This window comes from Tupaia chinensis, unplaced genomic scaffold (assembly GCF_000334495.1).
Source record: "Tupaia chinensis unplaced genomic scaffold, TupChi_1.0 Scaffold000469_1, whole genome shotgun sequence".
NCBI lineage: Eukaryota > Metazoa > Chordata > Mammalia > Scandentia > Tupaiidae > Tupaia > Tupaia belangeri.
The window spans coordinates 1543974-1552124 of NW_006159978.1; the positions used below are offsets into that span (position 1 = coordinate 1543974).

The following is an 8151-nucleotide window of genomic DNA, read 5'->3' on the forward strand; positions in this document are numbered from 1 at the left end:
CGAGGGCAGGGCAGGGCCAGGCAGGGCAGAGCAGGGCAGGGCAGAGCAGGGCAGGGCAGGGCAGGGCAGGGCAGGGCAGGGCAGCGCAGCACTCGGGAACAGGGAGATGCTGAGAACACGCTGTCAAAACAGAACAGGCCGGGGCTGAATGACACCAAGGCCAAAGGCACCAGGAAGGGCAAAAGGAGGCCTACCTGCTGCCAGGGTGGGAGCGGGCCATGGCAGTGCCCGACAACCACTGGGGCATGGCCAAAGTCACAGGACACACAGTCTTGGGCACAGGCGCCCCTCCCAGCAGTCCCCTCACTCCCACCCCACCCTCAACAATGCTTCTTTCCTCTCAGGTGGAGACACCCCCGCTTGTCAGGACTGTTTTTGGAGGAGGTGCAGGGCTATGTGCTTGACAAGAAAGTCGGTAGGGCAGTCCCCTGCTCCCTGGGTGTCCCCTGTTCTGGGTTGGGGCAAATCTGGGCCAGGACAAACCTCCCAGCTGACCCCCAGACCCCAGACAAAGCCATCTCCACACCCTTGTGTGGTCAGCTGGGCAGCGTGGACAGGGAGGAGACCAGCACGTCTTAACCAGAAGGCCAGACGTGCCTGCAGGCTTCACTGAGGGTGGGTGTGTGTGCCTGGGAGTGTCTCTCCTCCAAACGGCCCAGGGTCCAATCACACTGGCTGCTCATGGAAATTGAAAATGTGGTCAGAAATATGAAGGCGATCTGAAGACCCAGGAAAGCTGGGCCTCACTGTCAGGACATTACAGTGACCACTGGAGAAGGCCCTGCTGGGCTTTGGGATCAGGCAGGCCCCAGGCCTGAGCTGCCCAAACTAACAGTACCTGTGTGCTCCCCTTAGCAGCTGCTGCAAGCTCGGTCCCCACCTCCCAACTGGGGCCTAGGGCCAGGCCCAGGACTCAAGAATCCCAGCCAGAGCACAGGCGGCTAGGATGCAAGCCCGGACACCAGACAGAGGTGTGGTCAGAAAGCTCCAGAAAGCAACCGCAGCAGGGTCCCCTAAGCCCACAGGTGGCACAGTGGCCTCCGCTTTCCTAACAGTGGAGACGTGAGAACAAGGCAGACCCAAGTTCTAGATGTGGCCAGAAACAATGTACAAAAGAAGTGTCCTTCCCTGATCAAACTAAAATATACTCCCTGCAAGAGATGTTTAAATCCCCAGTCACTTACTCATGCCTAACAATTCTAACTAGATCTCAGGGGTAACCTCTAGCGTCTGTGGGTACAGACTGATCGCCGCTCATCTAAAAATGAATTGTTTGAGCTTCTACATGATGCCACAAATGGAAAGTTCCACACCTGACCTCATAGGAAGGGTGCAATCAAAACACATCAATGCAGGCCTGGCCCCGGTGGTGCAAGTGGTAGGGCACCGCTGCATGAAGCTGAGGCCGCATGGGACGCATGGGTTCCATTCCCGGGTGCACCCAAACAGGCCGGGAACAGCAGTAGATACGTGTAATCCCAGCTAGCTGGGATGTTGGGGCAAGAGAACAACGACATGGTAAGAGCAAGCACAGCAGTAACCAACTGGACCCACATGGAAAGGTTCCCGGTTCATATCCTGGGGCCTCCCTCGACATGCTGGGTGCATGTGTTTCCACATCCGAGCTGGCTGAGGCTGAGGGTGCAAAGGACTGTGAAGACTTTATTGGGGTTCCCTCCCCACTCCCCTTTTTCTCTGACAGAAAAAATAAGTACATTAAAAAAAAAATCCCTCTCCCTCATTAAAATAATTTTTTTAAAAAAAGATGCCATAGGGACCAGCAGTTAGTGTAATGGCTATGTCGCTGGACTCCCACATGGTCGACCGCAGTTCGAGTCCCAGACCTGGTGGCTTAAACTCACACCGGGCGCGTGTGTGCGCGTGCCCAGGATCCCAAGAGGAGAATGGAGGAGAAGGGATTACAGCGTGGCCATCCCCCCTGGGGGGTGATTCTCGCTTTCTATCTCTCTGTCTCTCTCTGTCTGTCTGGCGAGTACACGTGCCCTATAGCAAAAACCTCTCCAAAAAAAGAAAGAAAGAAAAAAAGGTGCCATACAAAATAATTGTATAAGGACCAGCACGTGGTATAATAGTTACATCACTGGACTCCCACATGGCTGACCAAGTTCAAGTCCTGGACCCAGAGGCTTCAAGCTCACACCGGGCGTGCGTGCCCAAAATCCTGAGAGGAGAATGGAAGAGAAGGGACTGCAGTGCGGCCATCCCCCCGGGAGGTGATTTCTCACTTTCTGTCTCTCTCTCAGGTGAGCACACATGCCCTGTAACAAAAACCTCTCTCTTAAACAAAAGAATTATATAAAATTACTTTCAGGGCAAGGGTATAAAGCATATATGAAACATAAATGAATTCCAAACTTGAACTTAGATTCTATTCTGAAGTACCTCACTACGTACATGTAAACATTCCAAAATCTGAAAAAATCTGAAATCTGAAACACTTCTGGCCCCCAGCATTTCAGATAAGTGATATTCAACCTGTATACTCTTCTAATTATCAAATATAGATTTTCCCCCCAAATTAGAATTATACTACACAGATTCAGATCTTACTTTTTAATTAACATGCTATAATGAACACAATGCTAGGACATTACATTTTCCTATAAAGCACTGTCATTAAAAGGTCAATAAAGCAGGACCAGCAGTTAGTGTAATGGCTATGTCACTGGACTCCCACATATAGTTGAACATGGTTCGCGTCCCGGACCTGGTGGCTTAAAACTCACGCCAGGCGCATGTGTGTGCATGCCTAAGATCCCAAGAGGAGAAAGGAGGAGAAGGGATTGTGGCATGGCCATCCCCCCTAGGGGGTGATTTCTCTCTTTCTGTCTCTCTGTCTCTGTCTGTCTGGTGATCGCACGCGCCCTATAGCTAAAACCTCTAAAAAAAAAAAAAAAAAAGGTCAATAAAGCATCATGTTTTTAACAGCCTGATGGGGGCGTAGTTATGCTGCGATCCTGTTACTCCATTTCTCTACCCTGTCAGGATTTGGGGCACACACGCACACGTGCCCGGCATGTTTTTCAAGCTGCTGGGGCCAGGATTTGAACCAAGGTCAGCCATTTGAAATCTAGCTCCCTTAAATGCTGCACTACAGGGCGAATCCACTAAAGCACAATTTATTTAACCAATTCCTCACTATTTTACACTCGGTTCTTCCTTTATCTTCTTTCTTTATTTATTTCATGAGAGAGGGAGTCAGGGGCTAAGGGGAAGTGGGAACATCTGTCTGCCATGATTTACCCCAGCCTCAGTCAGCCAGAATTGCAGGGACAAGCACACACATGAGCACACACAGGGAGGGCTCTGGGTGTGAACCAGGGCCTCCTCCATGGGTCCAGCCCCAGGAACATTGTGTTACCGCTGTGCCACGCAGCTGGCCCACTGTGTGGCGTTACTGTACAATCACAAACACAGGAGAGGGATTAAATTACACCCTGTACTCCTTTCAAAAGGGAAAAATGACTGGGTTACATGTTTCGAGCTGGAAAACTATTCTTCTGAAAACAAGCAAGCTCCAAGCAACGACCTAAAAAACACATCTAGTAAAAAGCAGCACTCCCGGGGCATGCCAGAAAGTAAGATATAATTCTTTCCTAAACCCTGTCACCTATTTCTTGCTCAACTTTTCTATGACCTGAGCCCCAGAAGATGTGCCCCGAGTACTAGAGTAGGTACCCTGCATCACCACCCTCAATCTGTAGGCCTCCCAGGGCCATGCCATTCTGCTCTGCCTGGCTCTCATGGGGCACTATCATCCACGACCCATGCCCCCTTTCCTACCAAATGAGCCTCAGAGCCCTGAGTGCAGCCTCTGGGCTAGGACCCCACCCTGACCCACGCTGGCTCCCTCCCACTCACGCCATGCTGCCAAGAGCTGCACACCTTGCTCACACTCCCCAAGGACATCCGCCCCTGCACCCTACACCTTGGAGTGGTGGCGCTCTGCCTTCTCAGTTCCTCAGCCCAGAACTTCTTCCCCACCCACTTGGACAAGACCCCTCCATTCTGCCTGCTAGGCCACAGGTCTTCATAGTCACAGGCACGGGGGGGCAGATCTGCGGACTCTGGGGTCTCAGATCTGCTGCTGGCAGGCCTGTGTGGTCATCAGCCCACTGGGCTTTCACTACTGTCGAGCAGGGAGGGAGTGGCACTTGCACCTCACAGAAGGGCTATGAGGGGCCCCCGGGGCCCTCTTAGCTCAGCACACCCGGTGGGCTGGCAGTGGGACGGGCTGCCATTCAGCCTCCACACCCTGATGAGCTGAGCCCCAAGTTCTCCCGCGCCTCACAGTCTCAGCACATGAAGTCCAGGGTGGACAGGAGGAGACACCTTCACTTCTCCAGGCCCCCGAGGACCCCCACTGCAGGGAGACTCTCCGGATGAGGTCAGAGCACACACTGGTGCACCCCCCCAAGCTGGGAGGTGCCTCCCTCCAACTTACACTAACACTCCCAGAGGGAATGTCTATCATAAGTCAGCCCTGCTTGGCTCCTTTCGGGGCACTCTGCCTTCACGTTACAAACTACACGTTCACACCTGGCAGGCTCTTTATGTTATCACTTCCCTGGAAGGAGAGGTAAGACAAAGGCCATCGCATCCACTTTACAGACCAGGAACTGAGGACTGAGAGGGTCTACGTGACAGTGGCCAGGCCCAGGTGAGGAGCCGGGGCCCTGAGGTACAAGGAGGGTGCAGGGCTATGCAGGACAGAGGAACAGGAGGGCAGGGCCTTGCCTATACCATGCACAGGCTCCTGCCACCAACAGAACCCAGCCAAGGTACGAGGTACTTGGCCACTCTGCTCTGCCCCACCCACTGGCTCCCCCAGACACTGCACACCAACACTCAGAGCCCTTGAACAGGGCTGCCCACCTGCTCTCCTTCATTCAAATGCCCCTGAAGCCTGGCCCTCCTCTGTCCCTCCTCGCCACCCTCTCCCTCCAGGCATGGCCTCTCTCCAGGTGGGACGTATGAGGCTGTGGGAAACGGCCAGGCTGGGGAGGCAGGAAGACTGGCCACAGTCTGGCCCACGGCTGGATGGACGGCCTTGCCAGTGGACGGGTTATTCCCGGAGGCCCCGCGTCCTCACCTGTACACGAGGAAGCCGCGTTCCTGCCTCACTTAGTGAGAGGGAGACTGGACACCTGAGGCACAGAGCTCAGAGCAGAAGCCCCCCTCTCACTAGGAAGGGGAGAGGCCTTACCGAGAGTCATTCCAGAGCTGAGGCGGGGAGAGGGGCGTCACACAACTGCCCAGGCCGGACCTCCCAGCAGGAGGGGGTATCTAGCTCACCAACAGTCCCCGGCACCGGCCAAAGCTGGGTATTCGCCTCTGCTCTGGGCCAGACACTGTCCTCACTGTCTACTCCCCACCAGGCCTGACCTAGGCACTAGTGTCACTCACGTTTGTGATTCAGAGGCTACATGACCAGGGCCACGGCCAGACTGCAGCTGGCAAGCTGGGACTGAATGAGACAGACTGACCCAGCTTGAGAACCTGTGAAAGAGCGAGTGCAACAGTGACCTGCCTAGCTGGACGGTGTTCCCTCGCCGCACAGAAACACTCCACCCACCTCTACCACTTTCTCTGTCCAGGGCTTTTTTCCAAGTACCCTTCAAATGCTCCTTCCTCCAAGAACTCTTCCTTGATCTTCCCTGCAGGCAGCAGTGGCAGCTCCTCCCCCCGCCCTGCTCCTGTGCCTCCCTCCCTGCTCCCAGCACATGTCACCCAGAGTCCCTGAGACACTGGATTCTGGGGTCCATGTACCAGAGCTGACTGAGGGCTGGCCTGAGCAGCAAAAGGCCACTGTACAGCTCAGAAAATGCCGGAAGTTGGGAGAGTCACAGTCGGAAACCAGCCTCTGGCCAAGGCTGGCCAGTCACACAGGAGCGTGATGACAGTGGCCCTGTGGCAGTAGGACAGGCACCACCGCCGCGCCATGCTTCTCGCCCCACTGGAACTTGCTGTGCTACACGGCCACCATGGTGAATGCCCTGTCCTCGTGGCCGGCAGGAGGTCTGGCTGGCGGGTGCCCAGGTCTGTGTCCACACTCAGCTCTGCAGGGGCAGGCCTCCAAGATCCTCATGGAAGAGAATCCTCAGATGGAAACCAGGAAGGGGTCCAGATGCTGAGAACTCCCAAACCCAGCGAACCTCTTCTGCAGTCCGCATGGACCTCTCTAACCATCCGCTCCTGGTAGTAAGGACCCCTCTTCACCCAGCCTGTGGGACTGTGGGACTGTGACCACCCACAAAATGACAGCAGCGGTGCGTGCCCTCGGCCCCCCTGCCTGAGCAGGTGCCAGGCCTCCAGACCTTGTATCTCACTTAATCCTCACAACACCCACTGCAGTGGGGACAGTGAAAGTCACCTTTTTTTAGAGAAAGAGAGATTTTTGCTATAGTGTGTGTGCTCACCAGACAGACAGAAACAGACAGAAAGCAAGAAATCACTTCCCGGGGTGGGGGATGGCCATGCTGCATCCTTTCTTCTCCATTCTCCCCTCGGAATTTTGGGCACACGCACATATGCACACATGCCTGGCGTGGGTTTTAAGCTGCTGGGTCTAGGACTCGAACCACGGTCAACTATATGGAAGTCCATTGGCGTAACCATTACACCATCTGTTCGTCCCTGGAAGTCACTTTTTAAGTCAAGGAGATGAACCTTCCAGAGTGTGGATGTCCTGGCTCTCACAGGAACGACCCAAGCCGCAAACCCAGCACAGCAGGCTGGAAGCACATGCTGTTTTGCCTGCTGCCCTGCTGTCCTCAGAAACGTTCATTCAGCACCTGACAGCCGTGTTGTGAACAGAACAAAAACAGCCCCTCTCCAGCCAAGCTGCTTCCATCCCAGCCCCTGGGTGGCCCTTAGGAATGCCTGGCGCACTCTCAGGTCACCGAGCCCCCCTGACACGCAGCCATTTGCCAAAAGGACTTGTCTGACATGTGTTCTCACTGGTTTTAAGGGTGCTGATCACATGCCCTGAACAGACAAAGCTGGGGTCTGGACATGGAGGAGCTCTGAGGTGGACCCGGCTCGAGCCTGTGCTCCTGCTGCATCTCCTGCTGGGCCTGTGGTGGGAGGGGGAGGTGACCCAGTGCCTGGTATGGGATGACCACAGCTCAGGGAAAGGACGGAGAGGGAGAGTGACTCACAGACAAGGAGCAGGAAACGAGCCTCACACCTGCCCCTACAAACTGACCCCATCCAGTCCCTACTGGCTCCCCACTAAGGCCCACGCTTTGTTTTTTTCTTTCTTTTTTTTTAGAGAGAGATTTTTGCTATAGGGCATGTGCGCTCACCAGAGAGACAGAAAGAAATTGGCAGAAAGCGAGAAATCACCCCTCAGGAGGATGGCCACGCCACAACCCCTTCTCCTCCAGTCTTCTCTCAGGATTTTTGGGCACACACGCTTGGCATGAGTTTTAAGCCACTGGATCCGGGATTTGAACTGTGGTCAACTACATGGGAGTCCAGTGATGTAACTATTATGCCATCCGCTAGTCCCAAAACCCACACTTTGAAGAAAGCCTTAGAAACTTGGCACTGGCACAAAATATTGACCCTGGTTTGGCCAGCTAGGAGGCAGGCCAGTTTCTGGAACACTCAGGTATAAAGATGGGACTCAGAGAGGTAAAATACTTGCCCAGGACCACACAGCTAGGAGGGTAGAATTCCAATCTGCCCAGTGTGTGCAAGGAGGGGAGGGGAGAGGCAGGGGTGCCCGAGTGGAGGCAGACAGAAAGGAAGGGCAGGGCAAGTGGATTTCTTTCTTTTAAAGTTTGTTTTTGCCTATTTGTTTCCATTACAGACAGAACAGCACCCCCAGAAGGGTCTTCACCTGGCTCAGCTGGCCAGGATCATGGGGCTGTGGACACAGGCAGGGAATGTGCAGGGAAAACTCAGGATATGATCCTGGGACCTTCCCTGTGGCTTCAAAATCAGAGCGCTGCATTAGCACTGTCGCACTGCATCTGGCCAGGGCAGGTAGATTTCTGAAGGCCGGAAATACCAATGGGAAAGCTGAAGACATACAGAGGTGGAGACTGCCAAAGCCTGCCAGCACTTTCTGGGGTCACCACTGAAAACGTTCCACCTGGGCTTGCACGGGTCAACCAACCCACA

The 8151-nt window shown here is 54.5% G+C and overlaps 1 protein-coding gene and 1 long non-coding RNA gene across 2 annotated transcripts in view; one reads left to right on the plus strand and one right to left on the minus strand.

Annotated features, from left to right (window-relative positions):
* The window catches only part of ITPK1 (inositol-tetrakisphosphate 1-kinase), a gene marked incomplete in the record, with an annotated part of 178242 nt that overhangs the window by 92408 nt on the left and 77683 nt on the right, over positions 1–8151 (minus strand).
* Positions 4229–8145, plus strand: LOC106735646 (uncharacterized). The gene is made up of 3 exons (XR_001370928.1): positions 4229–4408; positions 4568–4681; positions 7838–8145. It is a non-coding gene; the product is annotated as an uncharacterized LOC106735646 (long non-coding RNA).